The 12,737-nt window shown below is 39.8% G+C and overlaps 1 long non-coding RNA gene across 1 annotated transcript in view; it reads right to left on the reverse strand.

Annotated features, from left to right (window-relative positions):
• The window catches only part of LOC103465932 (uncharacterized), a 17,940-nt gene extending 5,704 nt beyond the window's left edge, over positions 1–12,236 (reverse strand). The window contains exons 1-3 of the long non-coding RNA XR_533880.1: positions 11,958–12,236; positions 11,397–11,557; positions 11,119–11,188 (exon numbers count right to left, since the gene is read on the reverse strand). This is a non-coding gene — a long non-coding RNA (uncharacterized LOC103465932). The remainder of the gene's footprint in view (positions 1–11,118; positions 11,189–11,396; positions 11,558–11,957) is intronic.
• Positions 12,237–12,737: the final 501 nt, after the last annotated feature.

The raw sequence follows: 12,737 nt of genomic DNA on the forward strand, positions 1-12,737 counted from the left end.
TTTTTTTTAATGTAGAACTTGAACATTTGAATCATTGATGAGATATGACCAACCTTAAAAGGAAGAGTCAATTTAAAGTGAATCAAAAATTAAACCTTAATTATTCGGTTTTAGAGGTGTCGTTAAAAAATAATCACCSACAATAACAATTCTTCCTTCGCTGTGGTCAGCAGCCTTACTTAGCTGTTTCCTCACTGTGTGACAGTTTACATGATCGCCCTCATAAAAGATAGACAGACACGGCTAATTATGGAGGTGAAAGGAATCTGAGTCTTATGCAGTTTTTAGGACAAAAAAAAAAAGTAACACCTTGCAGAACCACAGGGACAAAATTTTATTCACGAAATGTGCGAGCAACAGGACACAAACTTTAGTATGTACCCTCAAACACGCACATATTTGCTTATAGTGTGGGCCGACACATGGTGAGGACCACCCAAGAGGCAGCAGCCACCTTGGAAATAATGAAAATTCTGCAGCAGCCTGCGACGCTGCGTCTCCTCAGGGGTCTGTGGAGGGATGGTTCCAGGGTCTTTGGATAATTTTTTATTTTTATTATTGTGATAGCATCTCTTATTTAAAAAGAAAACTTCTTCGGTATTGTGTTAATTTTTTATAGTCTTAAGATTCCTTTAAATTAMGTTGCTAAATCCGTCATCACAAAGCTGGGAGTGGCCTCTACTGCCCTCTACTTCCTGTGCTGCGCAACTGTATGCCTTCAAATATCCAATATCCTTTTTGATATTGATATTATTTTTGAATATCCCAACACTATAAGCAAATTAACATCCAATTAAGGTCTCTTCTACAGGTTAATAGTAATTGTCCCATTATTGCACCATATGTCAATTTAAAGCCTTCTATAGTACTTGGTCAACCCTAAACACTAAAGAAAACTAAAATTCATCCCAATCTTAATTAACTTTTTGTCCTTCAAATTTCAAGGTTTTTTCTCACGACATGACTACTATTTTCCCATGGAAGAATCACAGAGTCATTTCAAAGTGATTTATTCAACAGATTTGTGTCCTAACTACAAGCGTAACACAAACACACACACACACACACGCACACGCACCCCCCAACCCCCCCACACACGCACCCCCACACACACACAGACACAGGGCCCACGCCCATATTGAATAACATCAAAACCCGATGCAACAAAGCAGACTGCTTCACATGCACATCCTCCGCTAAGCCCGCCTAGGCCTGGCTTTACACACAGCTCAATTTTAGCTGTGGTTAGCATCAACCGTTAGCCACAGCCCCCCTCCATCCCCAAGAGAGTTAATTGGTTGGGTCGGACACAGGCATCTCCTTGTCTGTCACAGACTCACGCACACACGCACGCACGCACGCACGCACGCACACACACACACACACACACACACACACACACACACACGCACACACACACACGCACACACACGCTCACAGAGCGTGTTACCTTGAGTGCAGCGCAGCAAGCTAACCACACATGGGCATAAGGGGGTTTGGCTCCGGGACAACTGGTGCTGCCAGGCTAGCCCCCTTCTTCAAGAAGTGTCCGTCACACGTAAACACGCAATCACACTGGAGCCGTGGCTATTTTGAGGAYGGCGGTAAAATATGCGCCCGAGGTGACCACAGAGCAAGCTGAATGCGCAGAGTCAAAGTAGGCAGCTATAACACGCGCAATTTAAATACACAAACCCAAATGTGGACGTGAGGTAAATACGGAATCACACGGCTCACACAACCTATATTTACACTTGATAAACACCTGGTGGCTGAAAATAACCATCTCAACAGCTCCCCTTTAAAGAAAAAAAATCTAGGCTCAAAGGTGCTTTTAGGGCCTTAGAATATCCAAGCAGTGGTCACAGGAGGCTGTGGGAGGTGACACTAGCTTACTGTACTTTATTATGATAGGCTGAGCAACCTGGCGTGAGGAAAAGAGCCGCCAATAGGGCCGACAAATAGAGCAAGAGAATCTGAAACGCTGCCAGTCTTCTCATTTCAGTCAACAGCACATGGCGTTTTTGCCACACCAGCTTCTAAAAGTTAACCTTTAAATTGCAACACATTTACGTAATAATCTGTAGTTAAAAGGAGGATTTAGAAAAGACAAATGTGGAAAAGGTTTCGTACTTTACCTTATGCTGCATTAATTCTAGTCAAATTAAACCAAAATGCAGCAAATGGAAGGGATGATCAATCAGAATCTGACTTGTTCAATAAGTATGATAAATCATTGATGTAGTGATGCAATACTTTGACATTTTAACTTGTTTACAGTGACAGAAGCAGTTTAGAGTTACTGCAAAATGGACATGCTGGTTATAAATGGAGRAAAAAAACATGATTTCAAACAGCAGAATCTTAAAAAAAAATACAAAGATGGAAAGATGACTTTTTCAAAATTAAGCATATATTTCTCTTCTCTTTCATTGTCTAGGTGTAAAAWACACCWAGACAATGGTGTCTATTACACACCATTGTCTAAACAGGATCTCATGTTTAACTTTTATGAGATCCTGTTCATGCCAAWGAACAGTCGCACTACTTATTAAATTGTAATAACAATCAATCAATAGTATGTTTTTATCCATTACACCTTAAGAAATCAGAACATTTACAGGTACACAATTTGTGTTTATAGTAGAAATCTGCTTGCAGAACCCATGTTACACTGACACAGATTAATTAATCTGCTCAGACTGGAATCTGCTTCAAAACCTTTAAGTAGAAAGGTGAAGAGGTGTAATGTAGCTTATTAGAGTTTCTAGAATTTTAACTAAGCTTTACAGATAATTAATATCTACACCACAAAAAGAGAATTAGGCCAATATTGCAAAAACACAAAATATTCCATATCTGGTTTATTTTCTAATGCAAACCTCATAGTACACTTATGAAATAACACAAAACTAACTTGCAAGTAACTTTTTAGCAAGATTCACAAGCTTGTTTTAAGTAAACAATTCCTTAATATTAATGATAAAGTCTTGGTTACATTGGCAAATTATTTCACTTATATCATGTTATATAACTTATAACAAATCACTTGGTAATAGTTTGTGTTTTTGCTGTGAATCTTTCTTTTTTGATTATTTTTTCAGAAATTACCCCTCACTTATGCTGTTGAATTTCTTCATTAACACAGCTCAAAACACAGAGGAGCCTTTTCTTCCCTACGTTATAAGTCCACAATAAAGCACATGTCACTTAAATACCAGCGAGCATCATAAATAATGTCGGGACCCCCAGACGCTGCTGAAAACAAATGACTGACTGTGGTGTGGACCAGCTGTGGACCTCAGGTCTAACCCTTAGCTCCACAGAGGGCTCCAAGTTGGCTAAATGACTGGGCTATCAAATAATTACAATCACAGCCCCCACCCCTTTTTCTGCCAGATAAAAAAAAAGCAGTCAGGGTCTGAGACCTGCTTTGTGAAATGTGGCCACCTCAACAAGGAGCTTGATTATGTGCCGATGGACCAGCAGCTCCGGCTCGGCCTCCTTCCACAGTAATCACCTCAAGTGGTGGAGGAAGTAGTAAATAGCAGCTTTTAGGCAACCAGGGGTAGGTGGATGTGCCCATGGGGCCGCCGCTGTTCTATGGCTGGATTCATTCACATATACGTGCAGCCCGGCTCCACGACCGACAGCAAAACCAGCCGAATAATTAGGATCAGGTTAATGAGTAATGTTCTATAAACCACTGGCTACTGTTGAATCCGTGGTGTACTTTACCAAACCACTGCTTCCTGCCGTTTAATGCCCCCCACCTATTGAAAAATTCAGCTCAGTTATATATATAGCAAAAAAGCTGAGGTGAATCTGGACTGATAGAGTAGAGCAAATAACTCTTCTCTAATAACGCTGTTGATTTAACGTAGCAGTAGAGCAAGCAAAGCTACTTGCTTTAAGGGTTAGTTGTGTTTTTTTCTTTAAGTCAGTCTTTGTGAAGTTAATATGTTCCTTGTAGCTTATAAATATTTCATACTACACTGAGTTTGTTGAAAACGTAAATGAACATTCTGGATTTTGGAAGATAAGCAAATAAGACATGCGCACAGCCTGTATAGCTTTAGCAATATAGGTCTGAAGTTAAATTTGATGTTTTGTTCAGCTGAACACTGTCCACGTTTCTATATAAAATAAAAATTTTTGGAGTTTTCCTTCTGCATAAATCTGTTTGTGCAGAAGGAGTTTGGAAATAATCCCTAATGAAGAGGATTGAACCACTGAACATCTGCTTCGCTCGTTAGCTTCAGCTACCCAAAGTATGTAGGCTAGCTACTTTGCCAACAACTTCATGATGAAGGACTTTGATATTTTTATGCTACAGGTAAATGAACTATTACCAATTATAGCCTCACAAAACCTCAACAAATCTAAACTCCCTCTTAAACMAGGCTTATATATAAAAAAATCCAGTGGGATTTGCGAATTGATATGTTCAGTGACGAGGCTAATTTATATTAGCAACAAAATTGCTAACAATAATTTTCCCCGTTATGCATTCAAACTATGAAGCAACACATTAACTAAAAGTTGTTGGAATGCCTTTAACTGATTTAATGAGACAAGACTGCAAATACATTTTAATATTTTACTCCAGCTATATGGAAGGCAGCCATATTTGATTTTGAAGAACCACTTTAAGGTGCCTTCCTGTTCATTTTCCACTTTAAATTTGAAACAAATACATTTTGGAGCAAACATTACACTCGCACTCACAACCCTCGACCAACCAAGACATTTTTCATCTTCTTCTATTTCAAAATGTTTTTCTTCTATGACATAACCCCACAAAAAAACTGAAACCTGCTGTCATAAAACCTCTTTATGCTGGCATAAGTGATAAATGAAGTATTAACCGAGGTAGTACATGTCCACAAAAGTTTGAAAAACACAGAGCCAAGCATTAAAACACAAAGCAGGTTCAGACTTGCCAAGCTTGTTGCTAAATGTTCGTAGCAGTGATGCATCCTTGGCTGATCAGTGGCACATCATAACCTAATAAGGTGCACAAATACAGTTTCAGGGAGGTCCATTCTTTCTACAAACTGCAATTCAAGGAACTGCTGGGGTTTTTTTTTTTTTTGGAGTCAACATTTGAGGAATCCTTCCAGCAAAAGTGTGAGCTCTGAGTGACTGTAGCTTGTTAGGACATGTTACTCTGAAGCCAAGGTGAGTGAACGCAGTTTTTTGAACAACACACACACACGCGCGTGCGCGCCCGCCCGCMCGCMCGCACACACACTCACACGCACTCACACTCCTTGCAGATGTGCAAGGGTGTTTGTAGTTCACTGGTTACGGGATTTGAGCCACCAACACTTCATGCCTGAGCAGCAGAGAAAGATCGTTCAGATCCATCAAGGCGGTTCTAAACAGCATTAACATTTTTCTCCACTCTTTGTCTCAAACCAAAATAATTGTAAGTGACCCTTAGCTCGTACATATTCTTTTACATGTGTCACGTAAACATATTTTCTTACAGTGCACTACAAAGTACAAAGCAGAAAACCGCAGGGTACATCGAGTGGAAGTGAGAATTGGTCTAAACCTGTTATTCCAACTCCGGATGGGAATAGATCGAGCAACAATCAGAAATGTTTCCTAAGTCAGTGATTGTACAAGAAGTTGTGGAGTGACTGAACAGCTTCAACAAATGCATGTTCTGTGATATTTATTTTTAAAAATCTAATAACTTCAGAACTTTGGGAGAGCACAATTCTTCCATCTGTTTCCTCCGCAGCTGTACAACATATCTGACTCAGAACAAAGCCCCTAAAGTAAACTTCTGGGTGAAGTCAGAGGACAATCCCCTCAGTGTTTTCCTGTGCTGGAGCTTTGGGAGTGAATCACGCAGCATCCAGACGTCTAGACATGCCTCTGTTGGTCTGCACATGGCCTCCAGGCAAATGGTCCACGCAGGCCGCCCCCTGCCCTATCCAACACGCGGAAAGGTGTGGGGGTTTCCGACCTGATCCAATCTCCTTTGTGCCGCACCGGACCGAGCCCAAACCCAGGTTACAGGTCAGCCTCCTGAGGAAGGGCTGGAACAGAAGATGAGTGTGCATGGGAGCTGGTCTGCAGGTGTACGGGTGGAGGATTAGCGCCCGGCTGCGAGTCAGAGGCTGGAGTAGAAACTGTGGCAGATGGTGACTGGCTTTTCCTCTACTCCGCTATTATATGTTGTCTAATTGTAGATGTGCGTTACCTTCAGATATATTACGCGCAATTACTCAAATTATAGTCGGTGGAGAAGCAAGATGCACATTTGTTATTTAATCTTCTTAAACAGTGGACAGTGTCACTAAAAGATTACAAATTTCTTCTGTTCTTTTGGAATTTGCGAGACTTAAATGTTTCAGACCATAAGGTAGACGTTTATATCAGATACAAATAAAGTGAGAAAGTACAAAAAAAAAGTTTTCAAATTATAATTTAAAATCTTGAAGGAAAAAAATCTTTTCAAATCAACTTGTCCATTGTCCTATATTAAATTTTACAGCTAATATTGGCCGATACCGATATCATGCCGATAATATTATGCATCAATAATTGCCATAAGTAAAAGCAGAAAATCCTGAAGGAGAGTGARTAGGCATCCGAAGGTCAACATGTGTTACGACAGTTCTTCAAAGATTCTGATAAAATTCCTCTGCAATGATGTAAAAGATTAAAACATAGCAATTAGTGGATGCACGTTGTTGCTGCCAGGGGCGCAACTACATATTATTCAGGTGGATGCGAACACATAAATCGCCCCCCTCGACACGAAGGTACGTAAAAGGTAAAACTTGCTACATTTACCCCGTTATGGGCGCAAGGTGAAGGAGAGTAAGGGCGCTCAAGTGGATGCGAAGACATCATCGGTGCTCCACCCCCTCTGGTGCAGCGCCCCTATGCGTTGCATACGCTGCATGCCCACTTTTTGCGCCACTGGTTGCTGCTAAAGGTTTCACAAGCATTTTGCATTTTGTATTTCATGGATSTCTTAGTAAACGTTCACAAAATACTTGTATTACAATATTTGGGTGTCATTTAATTGGAATTTTACGAACAACAKTGAAAGAAAAACCAACAGCATCTACTGTACGTGCAAAGTTTGAGGCATCCGGGTCTGCTCACCACTTGAACCAACAATGTTTTTGTCACTCAGTTGATTTAACTAAGMRGCTCGGCTGTGTGTAGGCGCACACCGATGTGTTGTAGCGTCACCTCTGTTTTCTCTGCGAGAACTGCCAAAGGGAAATACAAAGACTCAAAGATGACTTCTTTTTTTTTTTTTTTTTCAAAACCAAAGTGTCATAGAAGTCTTATTTGCTTAACAAAACCTAAACCAACATGCAGAAGCTCAACATGCAGCAGTATAAAGCGTAGCAGCCGCAGGAATTATTACAATGTTAAGAAGAGGAAACCTCATCAAGTGCGTGGAAACAACGGAYGTTATCTACGAATCTGGAAACAGAGTTTAGACCATTTGGAAACAGCTTAAGTGGTTGTGTGATGATTAAAGTTCATTATTGATAAATATTTTAATATTTGGGTTTGTGTTTTGTTTTTTTTAACTGTGTCACTCTTTGCTTTCCATAGTGGAGACACTTATGGAGCTACAACACTGTCCAGTTGGATGCAAAACATATTCTCTCACACCGAACCTGGTTCTGCTTGATGTTGTTACTGTTAAAAGAGAAACGTTTCTTCCCACTGTCGCCATATCCTGACGGACCAACAATCTAATAAATAYACCAAATCTAATAATCTACAGCAGGATTCCTTGGATATTTTTCTTACTAACTGGAAATAAAACAGATTAAATAAACTGAATTAGATTGAGCAATATTATTTGATCTGTGTGGAGAGACTGAATAGGAACAAGTTGGCTTAATTGATTTTTTTTATTTTGTTTTTGGGGAAGAAATTTGTTGAGAACTGTTTTCTTTAAAGATTTGCTGGCACCGAATAAAAATRCTAAATTTAACTGAACTGAGAAAGATMATTTCTCCAACTCAGTAAAAGCTGAACAGTTAGAAATCCATGTTGTTTACTGGCCTTGTCAATGTCTTAATAGTTCAAAACCAATTGTTACTGATGGYCAAGAAACAGGAAAGTTTCATCACGAGAAGATTTTGTTGCCATCAACTTTGCATCAAAAACCTTGAAACCTTGGTGTATTTGTCAGATTAAGCCAGTAACATTTTGTAATCTATACAAAGCTAAAATGCCTCCCAAATCACAGACTTCAATGTACCCCTAAAAAAAAAACAAAGTCCCACTTCAGCTTCTGCATAGACCGCCATAAAACCCACACTCCAAACACAAGCACCTTTTCTAGACACACAGCTGGGGTTTTGTAATCACTTTTTACGCTTGGGCACCGGGCCAACAATCTGTCTGGGCGGACTTCTGCGCCACTTCTGTTGCAACAAGACAAGCCAACATCTATGTTTCCCTGTCATTTCAGATGTGGGGGTGGAGACGCAAACACTGTAAGAGGATTATGTGTAATAGAGAAAGCGAAAAAGAAATGCGTCGAGAAAAGATACACTTTGTGAGATCATGAGAAAAAGCTGCTCGAAGGTGATGAAATGTGTGCAGACTGTAAAACGCAAAAAGAACGTGGTGTAGACTCAGCTTGTTGGGCTGTTCTGATCCTTTGCAACAAATCAACCAGTTCAAATTTGGTGAAACCAGTATATGGCTGAGTCTAATGGTAGCAACGTAACAATATGTGAATCAAACTGAGCACATGAGGTTTCATGTGCAACAACTACAGGAAAAAAGTTACCAACGCAAACGTTCAGACGAATYAGCGATGACCTGACCTTGGAAATGTCCACAACCTCGTGTCTTGCATCCACAATTTATGTGTTTTTAATTACATGGGATTAAAGAGTAAGCACAGTGRTGTGTAAATAATTATTTTTATTTTGCAAGCGCTTTGGACCGACATTAYGGTGAGGTGGCCTGGCATGATTCATTCTTTCTAATGATGAGTGCTGTTTGGAAGTGATTAAAAGCTGGCGCAATATGGAGTCTGTAGCTGTGTTTTCATCAGCATTATTTTTTATGTGCATTTTGAATTATCGCGTAAGACAAGGTTGATGGAAGCTGCAAAATTTGAAATAACTTCCCCGATTTTGCAAAAAAAAAAAAAAAAAAAAGCTTTAAAGAATTAATACGCCAAAGAGGCAATGGGAACACATTTGTCGAACACTGAACTTTTCTAGTCCAATCATCCGTTCCCATTTGGACCTGGTCTCTTAAGCAGGAAAACTTGATCTAGCACAAAGCAAACTTGCTTCAGGAATGGTTTGAGGAGCACAATGGGTCTGAGGTGTTGATTCAGCCTCCAAATTCCCCAGATCTCAATCCAATCAATCATCTATGGGATGTATTGAACATTCAAGACCATAAGTGCTGGTGTGATATAGCATAGCACACCTTCAGGTGTCTACCGGAGTCCATTTCTCACAGGGTGTAAGTGATTTGTAGTGAAACAAGGAGCCAATTCACTACAAGAAAAAGGTGGTGAAGATGTTAGACCTGACTTGTTTAAGGATGCACTATTAATTCGTCATTAAAGAAACAGAAAATGAGGACAACTTTGAGGACAAAGTTTGACTTTGAGGATAAAGTTGTCCTCATTTTCCGTTTGACTTTGAGGACAAAGTTTAGGCAGTCTGAAACCGTCTAAACTTTTTCACCACAGCTCAGGCCGTACAATAAACAACAGGTTTGAAGTGGGTGAGTTTACCATTTCAGGTGTGAAATTTGGAAAACATTTAAAGAAAGATTGGTACCCTGGGGGTTAGAACTTGAAAGGACGACAATGGTAAGATCAAACAGACTACGCAATTGCTCAAGAGGCAAACTTGTCATGACGATGTCGAGTCCCAATAAAAGAACGTGGGTTAATAGTGTTCCTTGAAGGCCTGGAACCCCGCCTTTGTGTGCGTAGTTCAGTGTAAACGCAACGTACAATTGAGCCCATACACTCAGGACGCCTCCTTCCTCCTCCCTCCTTCTGATGTAAAGCTGATTAGACAGCAGCCGCACTTCCGTCCCCCCTCCACTTCGACCTGCCAAAAGCTGCTAATTATAGATGGACCTTGACAGTATACCGCTTCATGGTCAACTTATGCCCTCCCACTCAATGTCTAGGGCCTTGTCATTATATAAGCAACACGGCTCCGGGTCAAGGGCTCCCCACTCTTTGTTTTCCAGCGCACCCTCTCCAACCTGCAGACGGGCGCTGAGGGAGAGGGTTGTGTGGGTGGTGCGGGCACAAATTTAAAGAGCCTGTATTGTGTTCCTTTATAAGTCTATAATTTTCCCCTGGGTGTCTACTGAAAACGATGCCTTTAAATGCTTTATTGCCACGTTGAAGCTATAAGCTTTATACGAAACAGGGATGTTCTTTTTAGCTCTAAGGGGGCAGCCATTTGGGAAAACATTTAATGTACTGCTGCAGTTTGAATTTTTTCACATTTGCAAGGAACGTGCTTTCAGCATGTGAGGATTAATTTAAAGAGTAAACGTCCGGAATATGCTAGCTTTCTGATATGAATACCCAACTTTTTCGGGTGCGAAAAGGATCCGAATGCTGTCAATTCTTATTCACCTTCTATCAACTAGTCAAAGGAGAAGATTTAAATAGAGTCAATTTCAGCGCAGAGAATGAAGACTGGAGATTTGACAACAAACTTGTGCTGTTTGTATCTTTTGGACATGCAATCTCTGACACCTGCTGGATCTGGAAATCTTAAGAGCTAACATAAATTCTCCTTTAGAGATGTTCTATGTTCTATAAAGGAGAAACAGATGCAGAGGTTTAATATGACAATAGTTAATAAAAGTTGCCAATAACAATTTCAAACTCAACTCCAAATGATTTCTTTTTCTTTTAAATTTGTTAATCATTGTTTTAAAGTGATTCTTCAATCACACTCACAGTGTGACTTTATCTCCGGCCGTTTTGTAACTAAATGCTATTCTCTGTTGACGAGCTGGATTGTTTACTGAACCACTGAATTTGAGATAATGGACGAAGTGATCATTCACATTTACATGAGGAAATCAGATCATTGTAGCGGTAAGTGTGAGCAGGCTTACCTCACCACCGGCGTTCTGGCTCCAAGGCTTCACCACTTCCAGTTTCCAGAGTTTCCTTCTCTTTAAGGATCTGTGGATGCAGCAGTTCTCAGTAAAAAGACAATTTCCTTTCTCCTAATGTCTAAATTTCAAATATTTCAATTAATCAAGGTCTCTGAAGAGGAAAACCACCTTTGCCAGGTAAATCATTACTCCCCATTTGAACATCACTTGGATGCATTAATTTGCGTCTTACTAAGCGTACTACTTATGAAATATACGAATGTTAATCTTCTTACCTTGTGAAAAATATTCCCCTCAAATCTGTGAATACAGAAAGAGCTGCCCATTCTCACAGTTAACAGCTACTGTCCGTCGCCGTCGTCTTTTCTCATCAAAAGGTTTACAATGAAGTGACAAGTTTGGTTTGCATCCTTGTCCCAGCATCCTATGACCATTTCTACATTGAATAAAGCAATGTTAGTTGTCAAAAGCAATTGTCTGGCTATTGATGAGCTTTGTAAGAGTTAATGCACAATGTACATTGAATAGATATGGCGGAGTGAAACACTTTTTAAAAATTGTGATGTTATGTACAAAGGGTAAAGCAAAGAAAGTGGTCATTGAGCATACGCTGCAACCCCTAACTGAGAATGAAAAGGCCAAAGAGGCCAAACATTTAAACTAGGGCGCAGCCATTTGCTTAAAAACCTGAGTTTTCTCTTGTCTCAAGAGTTAGCCGACCATAATATGCTGAATTTTTTATTTACTTTTTTTAAAGGCACATCATTACATTTTAACATTTTATGACAGTTGTATTAAGTACTGACTGAAAAGACATAAAAGAGTGATTTTCTCACCTTATAAAACTTGAATAGCAAAACTGGAACCTATTACGTTACTGTATAGAAAAATAAAAGATGAAAAGCATAAAATACGAAAAACGCGTAATTCCCCCATGTACGGAGAGACATTGATAAAACAGTAATGCTTGTGGTTGAGCTAGAAGGAATGTCAAAACAAGTGCATTAACTCACGAAAGTCCTCAAAATCAACCGGCTGAATAAACGCTATTAAAGTGATAATTAATAATTAAGGAGCTTGTCAAGTGTTTATATTTTAAAATAGAACCGCATAAAGTGCATGTTGCATCCAACATTGGACTCTGTTTAAACCGCTTTACCGGGATATATCCGCCATCTTTGTTTCTGCTTCGCTTAAGGATGAGCACCGGCGCCCTCTGCTGGATGGCGGCCAAACTACAACACTTGAAGAAGGTCGAATAGACTTCATTATTTAATCGATTTAACATTTTATCTAATTAACAATGAATCGACAATTTATTATGAATACAGGTCAATTAATTTCTCGCATCCTTAATTGAAAGGCAACTTCAAATTCACAATGCTTTTCTTATAAACTAGCATTGCTTCTCTCGATTGTGGGATGAATTTTCTTAAACATATTTCTTTCATATAACATCAAGCAAGGGGAAAAAACTGAAAGGCTGACCAACTGTGATTGCATGTTTAGTCAAATGCTGGATTATCTGTGACAGAAAAAGACAGGGAGCTGAACGGTAGTCAAGCAGAACACCTCTGTCTGGGTTTCCTACTGCCAGACTGGCACTCGTCAGCCGA

This window comes from Poecilia reticulata, linkage group LG6 (assembly GCF_000633615.1).
Source record: "Poecilia reticulata strain Guanapo linkage group LG6, Guppy_female_1.0+MT, whole genome shotgun sequence".
NCBI lineage: Eukaryota > Metazoa > Chordata > Actinopteri > Cyprinodontiformes > Poeciliidae > Poecilia > Poecilia reticulata.